Genomic DNA, 13,500 nt, shown 5'->3' with positions numbered 1-13,500 from the left:
ATCTATCCAGCTTCTGAGATCAACAGTGGCTGTCTACCCATTTAATTCACAACAGTTTCCCTCTAAAGAGCTGTTGTTTGAAAGTAGCAGGTCCTCTTTATCAAGCAGAGGGTTTTATGTTGATCCACTGAAGAGCAATTATGATTCAGCTCTATACGTGGGTGCGAACGTCATGGGGAAAGTGTGTGGCTGCCGAGCAGACATCAGACTTCTGATTTCTAATTTGTGAGTAATTTTTCTATGAAATATTCATTAGCTGATAAGATTTGTCATTCTGCTTTCTATGTATAGAAAAATATCACATTTTTGTTTTGATAGATTCACAGTAGAAATGGGATTCTTTCTATTTCCCAGAAGTGGAATTATGAGTGTTCATAGTCTGAGCCCAAACGTTTAGACAACAACCTTACTCTCACACATGACATTTGAAATGATCAGTCCACTGAAAACTGAAATTTCAGGTTTCTGCAGATTCTGGGGGAATTACATCACTCCCACCACCCCTCCTGGATTTTTATTTTATTTTGTACTGTGTAGAATGAAACAGGAGGAGCTTGAACACACAAATGTTGATGGGAACACAAACCTCTAGGTGGACAAAGGAATTAGACTGTTGAAATCTACCCATTGGAGTGTCCAATACATACGCTATATGGCCAATCGTTTGTAGACAACTGACCATCACACCTTTATAAGCTTGTTGGGCATCCCTTTCCAAACTCATGGGCGTTATTATGGAATTGTTCCCCCTTCTTTGTAACTATAACAGCTTCATTCTTCTAGAAAATCTTTTCACAAGAGGTCAGGTACTGATGTTGGAAGAGAAGACCTGCCCCACAGTTGGTGTTTCAGTGCATACTAACGGTGTTTGGCAGGGCTAAAGTGCAGGACACTCGAGTTCCTCCACAACAAACTCATTAAACCATCTCTTAATGGACCTAGCTTTGTGCACAGCGGCAGAGTTATTCTGGAACAGAAAAGCTCCTTCCCCAAACTTTTGCCCCAATGTAAGAAGCACACAATTGTGTAAAATATGTTTGTATGCTGTAGCAATAACAGTACCCTTCACTTGAAAATACCTGAACTTAATATATTTGAAGGGTGTCCACATGCTATAGATCATACATCTATAAACCTTCAGCCATATAATATACAAGAGGAATTTAGAATAGGACATCTTTAGTATGGTATAACCCACCTTAGCAATACTTGGTATCTGTTTCCTCTCTCTTGGTCCTCTTGCGGCCCTCCTTCAATATCTTCATTGGGTCTTCTTGGCAGATATCCATAGTCGATATATGCAGATGTGCTTTTATGTAAGTGATACCAGGTGTTTATATATATACTATGTACATGTTTGTTATACTGTATTTTTGGATATAATATTTGTCTGTATTGTACTGGGCTTACAAGTATTTAAATACTTTTTAGATATACCTACCACCTCCTGAAGAAATGGACTTTGATCCATGAAATGTGTAGCGTGTACAATCTCCCCTGCCACACCCCCCTCCCCCCATGTGCAAATGTACTTATATCTACATCTATGTGATAATATATCAAATGATTATGTTACATGTTACATATTAAATGGGGGATACAAACTTGGTAGGGTTGAGACTTAGAGATAGATTGTTTGGGTTTAGTACAATTGTATGTGGTGGACATCACAACTGTTTAGTGAAACTAAACTCAGGAGTTAAACCTTAAAAATGCATTCAAGTAACTTAACTATTAACAATACTGGACCTTATTTGTGTATCACTCGGCTGTAGATCCTCAAATCATCTCTGCATTGGTGCCGACACTGTCCTTCCTTCTGAAGGGGGGCTACTTTTGTTCCCCATTGTCCCTGTGTGTGTTGAAAAGTATGCACTGCTGTAAGCTTGCTCCCGTGATGGACTACAATCTCACATTTACTTTACTAATTTGTATTGAAGTTATAATCTATTACTCGAGCAAGCTTGGAGCAGTGGCTACTTTACAACATACATAGGGACAATGGGGAACAAAAGTAGCCCCCCTCCAGAAGGAAGGACAGTGTCAGCACCAATTCAGAGATGATTTGAGAATCTAAAGCCGAGTGATACACAAATAAGATACATTTATGTTAATAGTTAAAGGAGAACTATGAGGTGAGTGCTTTTCACTCACCTCATAGTTCTAGCCGACCTGGGACAATGAGACTGTCACAGGTCGGCTCAGTAGATCGGGAGGTGAGCAAACACATTCCGGCGTTCGCTCACCTCTCGCTCCTGTCACAGCCCTCTGCCGTGACAGGGGAGGGGCTGGATTCCCCCCTCCCTGCTCCGATCCGCCATCGCTGACTGGCGGATCAGTCTGGGGAGGGGGCAGGTACAGCTGGCTCTGCCTCTAGATAGGTAGAGCCAGCTGTCACTCACGCAGCTGGTGCAGATGCAGACATAATTGTCGGGATCCGCTTCAGCTGTGGCGTCTCAGTATACCGCGAGCAGCAGCTCGCGGTATACTGTGGCGTCTCACTATACCGCAAGCTCTAGCTAGCTGTATACTGAGCTTAGGGTGATGGGAGGACGCTAGTTTGTGTCCTCCCGTTACCCTAAGGAGAACTATGGGGAAAAGCCTTAACCCCATAGTTCTCCTTTAAGGTACGTATATGTATTTTTATGATTCAACTCCTGAGTTTAGTGTCACTTTTGTAATAAAAATAATGATTTTAGATCAACTATTCCTTTGTGTATACTTTTCAGTACAATAAAAGTCCAAAGTTCTTTTCTTCTTCTGTTAAAGTAATAGAGAATAGGGATGTGGGTACAGAACTGGAACTCATTACATAAATTCCCACAGGAACTCTAAGATTCCTTGATAACAGTTTATAATGACATATGACACAATCCTTACAACATGTCTAATAGGCTTATTTTTATTTATTCATTTTAACAAAGTTTTATTTTAATTACTAACAATTCACCCATCTACTTGGCAACAAAAAGGATTTACAGTAAGTTTCTATCACCTGATTACATTGAATACAGAAATAAAACAAATGGCAATAATGAAGCCCTCATTGGCTTTTCAAGATGACATGAGTCCCTCTAAAGCCCCTTTGTCATGAGTGTGTAATTTTGATAAACGATCTGAACAGCTAGAGAAAATAAGTAACATGAACCAAATCACTGGGGTTACTACTAAGAAGACCAGAATGCAGATATGAAGAGTGCCGGAACCAAAACATAATTGGATTTTGTCAACTAAATGAAACAGGGCTTATAAATAATGCAATCAACTTCTCCATAATGGAGTGCCTGCATGTGGAGTAAAGTCATTCAAAGTATTTTTTATCTTTCACATGGAGGCTGAGGGAAAGGGATGTAATGCAGGACATTGGTTTGTATTTGTAATTAAAGTATTGGATTTTTTAATCACATCTCCATCTGCTTTAGTACTTAGTGGCGATCATGACATTACGGGAAGATTACAAATATTTTTTGCTTTACGATGTATCACCAGCCAGGTTTATGGGATTAAAAGTACAAAAGTATAAATAACCTTTTCATAACATTTTATTTATTAAAACCACATAGCCAGCAACCTTTTTGTGCAAACAATAGATAAGCTGCTGTCCAGTAGTAGTGCAGCTGCCTCTCCATTTCTACTTGATGTACGTGGTATAATATGTATCGCCTCTCAGTTCTTGCTGCGAATATGATCTTGAGGAAATAGACTGAGTCATAATATAAATTAAGAGTGTCCCAAGCCTGGGTGCGATCCCCTGTTGGGAGACCAACAGCACTATCCAAAAGCTCCACTGTACGCCAATTAAGCCTGTTCTTGTGCCAAACCAGGCTCTGATGCATCCCTCTTGTATTCCACTCTTCCAGCACACAGATGCAAGCAAGAATATTTCCAAGCTGTTATGCAGGGATCGGTCCATGCATAGTGCACTTACAATCGTACAGGCTCTATCACAGGGGACATAAACAGAATATCAATGTGGCAATATGCCCCAATAACAGACGTTCACTAGACCAGTTTGTCCAGAGCGCTGGTGACATTTTACCTTTACATTGATCCCAGCAGTGCCATCCGCAGTCATTTCAGCACCCATTTACAGGGGGTTTCCTGTAAGGAGTGAGGTGGGATACCCATTGCAATAAACAGAATAAAGTAACATCCCAATGTTTTGCCAGTGGCCCTGGCTCTTTCAAGGGATTGACCTGACCTTTCCTGTCAATCATTTAATACAGCTCCAATCCAATCAGAACTTTCCTCCATTAATAACAAACACCTGAGAACATTATAAAGTGTTATGTTAGCAGGGATCACACCCTATATATACGATCTAATAATACATGCCTTATAAATCTATTATAACATGTCATTGGATTTACAATTTTATATTTGTAAATTTGACATGACCAATAAAGTTTAACATATCAACATTTTTTTATGATTAAACTAGTGTTAAACTCTCATTTGTTCAATTTTGAATCTAGCTCAAACAACAATACTTTACCCAGCAAAGTATTTCTTTGCATTTTTGCCCAAGCACGTACAGTCATCATGTTTCCAAACAGCTCCAGCTCTCTGTGCTTGGCTTCCCTGAACTTCCTGTTGAGTAAAAGATCAAAAAGGACAGCACAGTCCCCGTCCATCTACTAGCTTGAAGAAGGGAGAATGGGGGAGAAGGAACAGGTAGCAGGGGAGTAGTTTGCCTTGTTGTGCCTGTACACACAAGGATGGCTCCATAGGACCATGAAAGAGAAAGCAGCCACCCTAAAACAAGATATCAGGGCCAGTTCTCGGGACCAGCTGATTCTGCAGGAAACTGAAACTTATAAACATCAAAAAGCAGCTTCCATTGTAAGTGATTTCATCAGTGTTTGAAATTCCTTAAAAATCTTTTGACTTTAATATCACTTTAAGCATTTAATATTATAAATATAACTAGCACATCATCTTCCTTCCACTTGTATTCAGCAATCCGTCCAGCACTGGTGCTGGTCTCTGATCCAGCACAGACAGCTGTTTCTTCATCTACCACAGTGTCTGTTCGACATGCAGGCTCCCGGCTGTGTGCATTCACCTCCACTGTGTCTCTCCTCTTCTCCCCGCCGAAGATCTCTACTGTGCATGCGTCCGCCTCATCATCCTGCTCGAGAGTTTAATTGTACTATAAGCAGTCATTAAAAGAGAACTATGGGGTAAGTGTTTTTCCCCATAGTTCTCTTAAGGGTCACGGAAGGACTTATACTAGCGTCCTCCCATGGCCCAAAGCTCAGTATATTGTGAGCGATAGCTCACGGTATACTGAGACTGTCACAGCCGGGAATGATTCCAACATTACTGTCGAGATCCACCCAGCTGCGTGAGTGACAGTGGGCTCTGCCTATCTAGAGCCAGAGCCAGCTGTACCCGCCCCCTCCCCCATCCGTTCCTTCAGTCAGCGCTGGAGGATCGGAGCGGGGGGGGGGGGGAATCCCTGCAGGGAGCGTGACTGACCATCACCACTCTTTGCAGGGAGATGATCGAGAAGTGAGCGAGCGACGGTATGTGTTCGCGCACTTCCCGATCTATTGAGCCGGCGTGTGACAATGAAACTGTCGAACTATGAGGGTGAGTGATTTTCACTCGCCTCATAGTTATCCTTTAATATAATTTTTTATCACTTTAAGAATTAATTTATATAAACGTAACCAGGAGTGTTAGCTATTTTAAAGGTGGACATGAGAAAGCAGAACTTATAATGCACTTTCTTCTTAAAGGGGAACGCAACATGATTACATAGGTGTATCTCACATAGTCTAGAATGCTGGCAACAATTAACTGTAAAATAAGAGCATTTTGGAAGGATCAGTAAAATGTTCAATCATGTTATACTATACTGGTATTTACACAATAAGATTCATTCATTTTTGTTTCTAGCTGAGCAAAGAAGGATTAGCTATTTTTTTTAGGATTGTTGAAGCCAACTAACTCCGGGATATTTATATCAATCATGAGTGGTCAAACGTTTTGGAAGTTGGGATTTATTACCTTCTAATAACCGCTAGCTGGTGATAAAGTACACTTTTGAAGCAGCTAGAACTCCATAGATAATCATGTATTACAGCACCATCTATAGATAAAAGTAGGATATTACATCTTTTTAAAAATTGCAGGTGGGATCCAAAAGAGGTAAGTGTAGATGGAACCATCCTAGGCTTGACATTTAAAGTATAATACCAGGAAATTAAACATATTTTCCAAAACAGAGTAGAAAGTGAAAACACTATATGACTTTACTAAATCCTGAATCCAATTAGTGAATGCGGCAAATGATGCACATCAGTAGGTATATTTGCTAAGTGTAAGCTGACAGCAAACCTGTGGTGTGTACAATGCAACTGAAGGCAGCAACGTGGTTTAAATGCACCCCCTCTCAAGTAGCATATATCTTTTCTTCAACCCCCCCCCCCCCCCCCTTTCTCCACTGCTGCTCCATTCAGCCACCAGGAGTGAATAAAATACCCAGGGTGGAATTTATCATAGTATTTTGGTCGCATGGGATATAATTGTGCCAGATTTATGTTGCTAGTGTGATGTTGTTCATAAATTAGATTAAATAGACTCCAGGAAAGAAGACTCGCAACTCCAGACAAAAAACTTAACTGTCGCTTCTTGAAGAAGTGGTCATGGGGACTTGTTTTGTTAGGGGATGCTCCAGTTTCAGACAAGCGCAGATGTAAACAGTTGCCAACATTCGGAAAACACGTGCAATCAGGAAGATAGTGCAAGCTCTGGTCAAAACAGACGCACGTGTTAAAAAGAGCAGCTAAACAGATTTGCACACAAAAAAAAATATTATATAAGAGGCTAAAACACTCACAATTGCTTTGACAAATTCAGGGTGTGGGGAACCTTGTGACTTACTCCATGTGACAGGGATGATTCTTGGTGACTGTCCGGAGCACTGTAGTGTGGAGGTGTGGAGAGTGTTCAGCCATTTTTGAGCCTTACACAGGGCTTTCTTTGAACTGTGAGGTGTGGAACAATAGTAAAGGTAAGTATGTGCACCTAGGAAGGTGGCATAGACAAAGCACAGGTTCACTTCAAGTCACAGTCACCCACTGTATCACAGATAGTGTGTTTCATTATTGCCTAACAAATGTTGCCTTGAGCTGGGATGACAAAACTTGCAAAGTGCTAGTGGCGTATTAGGATTGTGTTCTCGTGTTGCAATATATTTTTCTGATTACATCTGTAAGGGCTTTATATACGCAATGCCTCCCTCTAGTGTTAAAAACACAAGTTCAACCTTCACGGACACTTATGTTGGTCAGCAGAAAAAAACTAATCTTAAAGAAAAAAGAAATCACTTTACTTTGGTTGTCTTACTTCCTCAAATAGTTGTGCTGCCCGTAGCTACATAATTCCAACATGATTCTGTACAGTAGAAAGATAGGAAACAGAAATAAACATTTGACAGGTAACACAATCATTTAGAGGTTAAGGCCAACATAACAAACTTGGCAAGTAAATACTAAATTTAATTAGAAAATCCTATACAACAGCCATCAAACAGTAACCAGTAACCCTAACACGGACTGTTCCTGTAACCCCAACTCTACCTCTCCCTGTAACCCTAACATTAACTGTTCCTGTAACCCCAACCCTACCTCTCCCTGTGACCCTAACACTAACTGTTTCTGTTACCCCAGCCCTATTTCTCCCAGTAACCCTAACAATAACTGTTCTTGTAACCCCCAACCCTACGTGTCCCTGTAACCCTAACACTAACTGTTCCTGTAACCGTAACCCTACCTCTCCCTGTAACCCTAACATTAACTATTCCTGTAACCCCCAAACACTAACGGTTTGTCTAACCCCAACCTTACCTTTCCCTGTAACCCTAGCACTGACTGTTCCTGTAACCCAAACCTTACCTCTCCCTTTAACTCTCTCACCTTAATTGCAACCATCAAGCTAACCCCTCCCTGAAATCCTAATCACTACCTTAACACTACCTTTTCCTGTAACCCAAACCTTACCTCTCCCTGTAACCCTAACACTACCTGTTCCAGTAACCCCAACCCTACTTCTCCCTGTAACCCTAACAATAGCTGTTCCTGTAACCCCAAACCTACCTCTCCCTGTAACAACCATAACACTAACCCCCTCCTATAACTTTCTCTCTCACCTTAATTGCAACCATCATACTAACCCCTCCCTGAAATCCTAACACTAACTCCCACTCTATTCCTCTCTGTAATCCTAACATTACCAGTCCCTGTAACCCTAACAATACCTGTTCCTGTAACCCCAACCCTACCTCTCCCTGTAACGACCATAACACTAACCCCCTCCTATAACTTTCTCTCTCACCTTAATTGCAACCATCATACTAACCCATCCCTGAATTCCTAACACTAACTCCCACTAACTCCCCTCTGTAATCCTAACATTACTAGTCCCTGTAACCCCAACAATATCCCTCCCTAAACACTATCACTTCCGGTAACAAGCTCTCTGACCCTTGCACTAATCCTCCCTGTAATCTTAACACTAAACATCCCCTTAACCCCAACCCTACCTGTAACTGAGCATTAAACTTCCCTTTAAAACGGACCCTCAATGTAACCCTTACCCTCACAATAGTTTGCAAAGTCATGGTTACAAAGTTTGGGTCAGGTCAGGCCCCTGAAGTGGAGCCTGGTGAAAATGCTCCAGTGTACTCAGTAAATTGGCATTTATCAGAAACAGGCAATTCACAAAGGTAGTGTACCAGGATAAGGATACTTACTATGGAAAAAGTGACAGTTATTTACTGCTAAGTCCAATAAGATTTGAAAATTATAGTCACATGGCTAAAATAAAGATACTTGTCCTTGTGTTAAAGCTTTGTGAATTGAGCCTAATGACTAGTGATAATAACAGCCCTCTATTGCAGCACACTCAGTATCCATTTGATGACTGCATCTTTTTTCCATACTGCCATGCTGAGAATTATGCAGTAACAATACTCTCGCTGCTGTCGATCATGTTTTTTCTTTCTATTTCAAGAAACGTACAATTATTATTTTGGGTTCAGGTGACAGGACACAAACTCCTCTTGCGATCCTCTAAGGGATTTCATCGATAGACTGTTCATAAAAAAAAAAAAAGATTGTATCACCTGCAAGTTGACAGCTTATTTTAACAATGAAATATGTCTCTAGACTACAGGGTTGCCACATGCACAATAAGACGTTTCCTGAATCGTCTGTTCTCCAGCTTCCTCTGTCGTTTCACTATAACTGGTAACAATGAGCACGACAGCCGGCAAGCTTCTGGTGAACAAAAGTCTTTCCCTGTTTCCGAAGCTGACAGTCTCTCAAGCCGTAGCAGTCATAATGCTTGTCCTGCTTGAGGACATCTGGTAGGGTTTAAATAGCTGGAAAATATGGCAGATAATCCGGATTATTCCTTGAAATTATGTGTTACCATTTGGATATTTGACAAATGGTGATTATTATTGTACTTGTTGATTAATAGCGAAGGCCAACACATGTTAAAAGGGACATTACAGGGTATTAATGCTTGACTCAATGGATTTATATAGAAACCTTTACCGCGAGTCTTGTTTAAAGACCAACTCTGTGCAAAATTTTCCTAGATATGTCCCTGACAGTATGTTTTCTTCCCCACAATATGTCCTCAGTCCTCCAAGTTCAATGACTCCCAGCATCACTCTGCAAACTTTGAGTGCAGGGCGTCATGGCACAGCCCCTGAGGGAGTGTCACCACAGCAACATTCATTCAATATGTACTGGTGCAGAAAAAGCAGTGCTGATGTCATCATGTCAGTGCCAAGACAGTGAAGGGATGAAGAGGACCCTGTAGCTTCATGTGACCGGCCTAAAGATTAAGGCTCACCATGCATGTTCCAATAAGACCATACAATCAACTTTTGCTCTTCCCTGCCCTCTTTCCAGCTTCATGGCACACTTTATGTGAACTGGTGGCCAAACTTTATATATATACAGAATATATATACCGTATAATATATACATATATACATATACTATGTCCTTACTGCCACATTGAACAGTACTCACATAGTGAAATGTGATTGCCATTTTCTGCAGTAATACTCTAAACCTAGACTGAAAAAATTTGACATGCCTCCCAGGGGGTGGGACCATGGCAGTCTGGGCTCAGAGGAAGTGGGTTGAATGAAACTGGCTGTCATTTAACCCAGAAGAATGGCAACATCTAGTGGCAGAAAGAAATTACTGCTCGTGACAGCTCAAGTTTAAAGGTGAGGAGCATAACCAACATGGAAAGGAGTCTGGACCTAACGCACCAGGCTGTGGTGGAGGGAGGCTTAGATGAGGCGTGGGTGCGGAGGAGCAGGATCCCAAGGTGGGAAGCTGGGTCACTGTTAGAAGACGGGTAGAGGGAAGAGTGCTAGAGAGGTCAGCCCTAACCTGGTTAACCGCAACAAATACGCCAGATTGCGTGATGTTGGGGATATTAGTTCAGGGGTTACACTGCTGGAGCAGAACGCCTCCTCTATCCGGGGGGAGGGGAGTGATTGCTCCAGCGAGGAGGGGAGCCGGATCAGGAGAGGCAGATCCTGGTGGTGGGAGATTCCATCATCAGGCGAACCGACAGGGTAATCTGTCATCGGGACCGTGAGTGTTGAACAGTGTGCTACTTACCGGGGGCGCGTGTTCGGCACATTGCGCAACAAATTGACAGGTTACTAGATAGGGTTGGGCACAACCCAGTTGTCATGGTGCACATAGGCACCAATGACAAAATAGGAGGTAAATGGAGTGTCCTAAAAAAGGAGTTCAGAGACTTAGGTGCTAGGCTGAAGGAAAGGACCTCCACGGTGGTATTCTCTGAGATACTGCGAGTGCCACGAGCCACTCCGGACAGACAGCGCGAGTTGAGGGAGCTTAACTAGTGGCTCCGGAACTGGTGTCGGAATGAGGGCTTTGGTTTCCTGGAGAACTGTGCTGACTTCTCAGTGGACCAAATGGAACGGAATGGACCAAACGTAACACGTACGATTAAAAATAGTAGTGGGGAGCAAGAAGGTAGCAAACGTTTAACCAGTAAAAGTACAAAAATTAAATGTATGTTCACCAATGCTAGAAGTCTAGCTAATAAAATAGAAGACCTTGAAGTTATGTTACTCGAGGAGGACTACGATATAGTGGGAATAGTAGAAACGTGGTTAGCTAGCACACACGATTGGGCTACTAACATAGAAGGGTACAACCTGTTCAGGAGGGACAGGCTGGCAAGAAGGGGGGGGGGATATGTGTATATGTTAAAAATAACCTCATTGTGCACATACGTGACAATATTATGTCAGATGGTGAAGATGATGTGGAATCTTTATGGCTAGAACTAGATAGAACGGACCTTAGCTGTAAACTTATTGTGGGTGTCTGTTATAAACCACCAAATATAGGGGAAGAGGAGGAGGCCCACCTACAATACCAAATAGAAGTAGCGGGGAAACAGGGAAATGTTGTGGTACTGGGCGACTTCAATTACCCAAGCATCAACTGGGCTAATGGAACTTCGCAAACGGCAAAGGCAGCCCGTTTTCTTAATATGTTGCGAGACAATTTCATGGATCAAATGGTTGAGGTCCCGACTAGGAAAAATGCCATCGTAGATCTGATCATCAGCAATAATACAGAGTTAATTGAGGATATTGTAATCGGGGAGACACTGGGTAATAGTGATCACAAGGTGATTGCTTTTAATATTGGGTGCAAGAAAGGGAAGGGGGATGGTCGGACAAGAAGCCTAAACTTCAGGAAGGCCAACTTTGATAAACTACGCAATATAGTGGGTGAAATAAAATGGGATAACTTATTTCATAAACTAAACGTTGACCAAAAGTGGGACTGTTTCAAGAACAAATTAAAAAATGCTATTACCAGGTGGGTAACAAAAGTAAAAGATCAAAAAGGAAGCCAATATGGCTAAATAAAACGGTAAAACAACACATTAAACAAGTATATTAAGTATAAAACGGGGGGGGACAGTATTGGCATTCCAAAACTACAAAGAATGTAATAAAAGATGTAAACTGGTAGTCCGGGCAGTATAGTATATCGCCACAGTTAGTAAAAGGAACCCCAACATTTTTTATCAATACATAAACAGTAAAAAGGGGAGAAAGGAACAGATAGGCCCAATAAAGGACAAAAATGGGAGGTTAGTCACAAACGACAGGGAGAGGGCCAAGACGCTAAATACTTTTTTCTCGTAGGTATTCACCAAGCAAACAGACGGGTTTAATGTACATGATAAAACACATAATTTACCAAGAAATACACCTGAGTGGTTGACTGAAACTGGGATACAACATAGGCTTAAACTACTTAATGCAAATAATTCATTAGGACCTGATAATCTACACCCCAAGGTACTCAAAGAACTCAGCCAGGTAATAACGAGACCATTGTTCCTCATTTTTAAGGAATCCGTAATGGCTGGTAAAGTGCCAAGCGACTGGAGAAGGGCTAATGTGGTACCAATATTCAAAAAAGGATCAAAATGCCAACCGGAGAACTATAGACCAGTTAGTCTGACATGCATAGTATGTAAACTGTTAGAGGGAATTATTAAGGACTACTTAGTGGAATTTGTTCAGGTTAATGGCATAATAACTGATAACCAGCATGGATTTAGGAAGGATCGTTCTTGCCAGACCAACCTGCTGACCTTTTACGAAGAGGTAAGTAGAGATCTGGATAGAGGGAGGACAGTGGACGTAGTATATCTGGACTTTTCCAAAGCATTTGATACGGTGCCACATAAACGCTTGTTATACAGGCTATGGGCATAGATGAAATAGTGTGCACGTGGATAGAAAACTGGCTACAGGAACGTGTACAAAGAGTATCAATAAATGGCACCTTCTCAGACTGGGCGGAGGTCGTGAGTGGCGTACCCCAGGGTTCGGTGCTGGGTCCCATGCTTTTTAATCTATTTATTAATGATATCGGGGAGGGAGGGAGTAGCCATGTCTCAGTGTTTGCTGATGATACGAAAATTGGGAGGGTAAGGGACACGAATTTAGACAATGTAACATTACAGGAGGACCTGGATAAACTCTGGGAGTGGGCAACTGTGTGGCAGATGAAGTTCAATGTCGATAAATGTAAAGTAATGCACTTTGGAGTTAAAAATAGGCAAATGGACGATACACATATGGGGGTGCCACTATGGAAGTCGGAAACAGAGAAGGATTTGGGGGTCATTATAGATCGCAGATTGAAGAACAGCGCGCAGTGCCAAGCTGCTGTAAACAAAGCAAGCAGAGAAGGGAATGTATTAAGAAGGGAATGTATTGCAGGGACAAGTACATCATTTTGCTACTTTACAGATCACTGGTTTGGCCACATCTAGGGTATGCGGTCCAGTTTTGGTCACCGATACTCAGAAAAGATGTCCTTGAGCTGGAAAAAGTCCAGCGGAGGGCAACCAAACTCATTAAGGGGTTCGAGGACCTGAACTATGAAGCAAGGT

At 41.8% G+C, this 13,500-nt stretch overlaps 1 protein-coding gene across 2 annotated transcripts in view; it reads left to right on the top strand.

Moving 5' to 3' along the window:
- The window catches only part of LOC108788171 (carbohydrate sulfotransferase 1-like), a 56,096-nt gene that overhangs the window by 29,780 nt on the left and 12,816 nt on the right, over nt 1-13,500 (top strand). The window contains exon 1 of one of the 2 annotated variants that reach the window (XM_018557900.1): nt 6,064-6,099. The exons of the other annotated variant lie outside the window; for it this stretch is intronic. The gene's annotated coding sequence lies outside the window, so the exon portion shown is untranslated. Of the gene's footprint in view, nt 1-6,063; nt 6,100-13,500 lie in introns of those variants that run through there. 2 annotated transcript variants of the gene reach the window in all.

The sequence above is a fragment of the Nanorana parkeri genome, unplaced genomic scaffold, assembly GCF_000935625.1.
Source record: "Nanorana parkeri isolate BGI_ZX_2015 unplaced genomic scaffold, ASM93562v1 scaffold14, whole genome shotgun sequence".
NCBI classification, from domain to species: domain Eukaryota; kingdom Metazoa; phylum Chordata; class Amphibia; order Anura; family Dicroglossidae; genus Nanorana; species Nanorana parkeri.
Note: the sequence above shows the minus strand (reverse complement) of the source record. Positions and strands in the feature narration are given on the sequence as shown.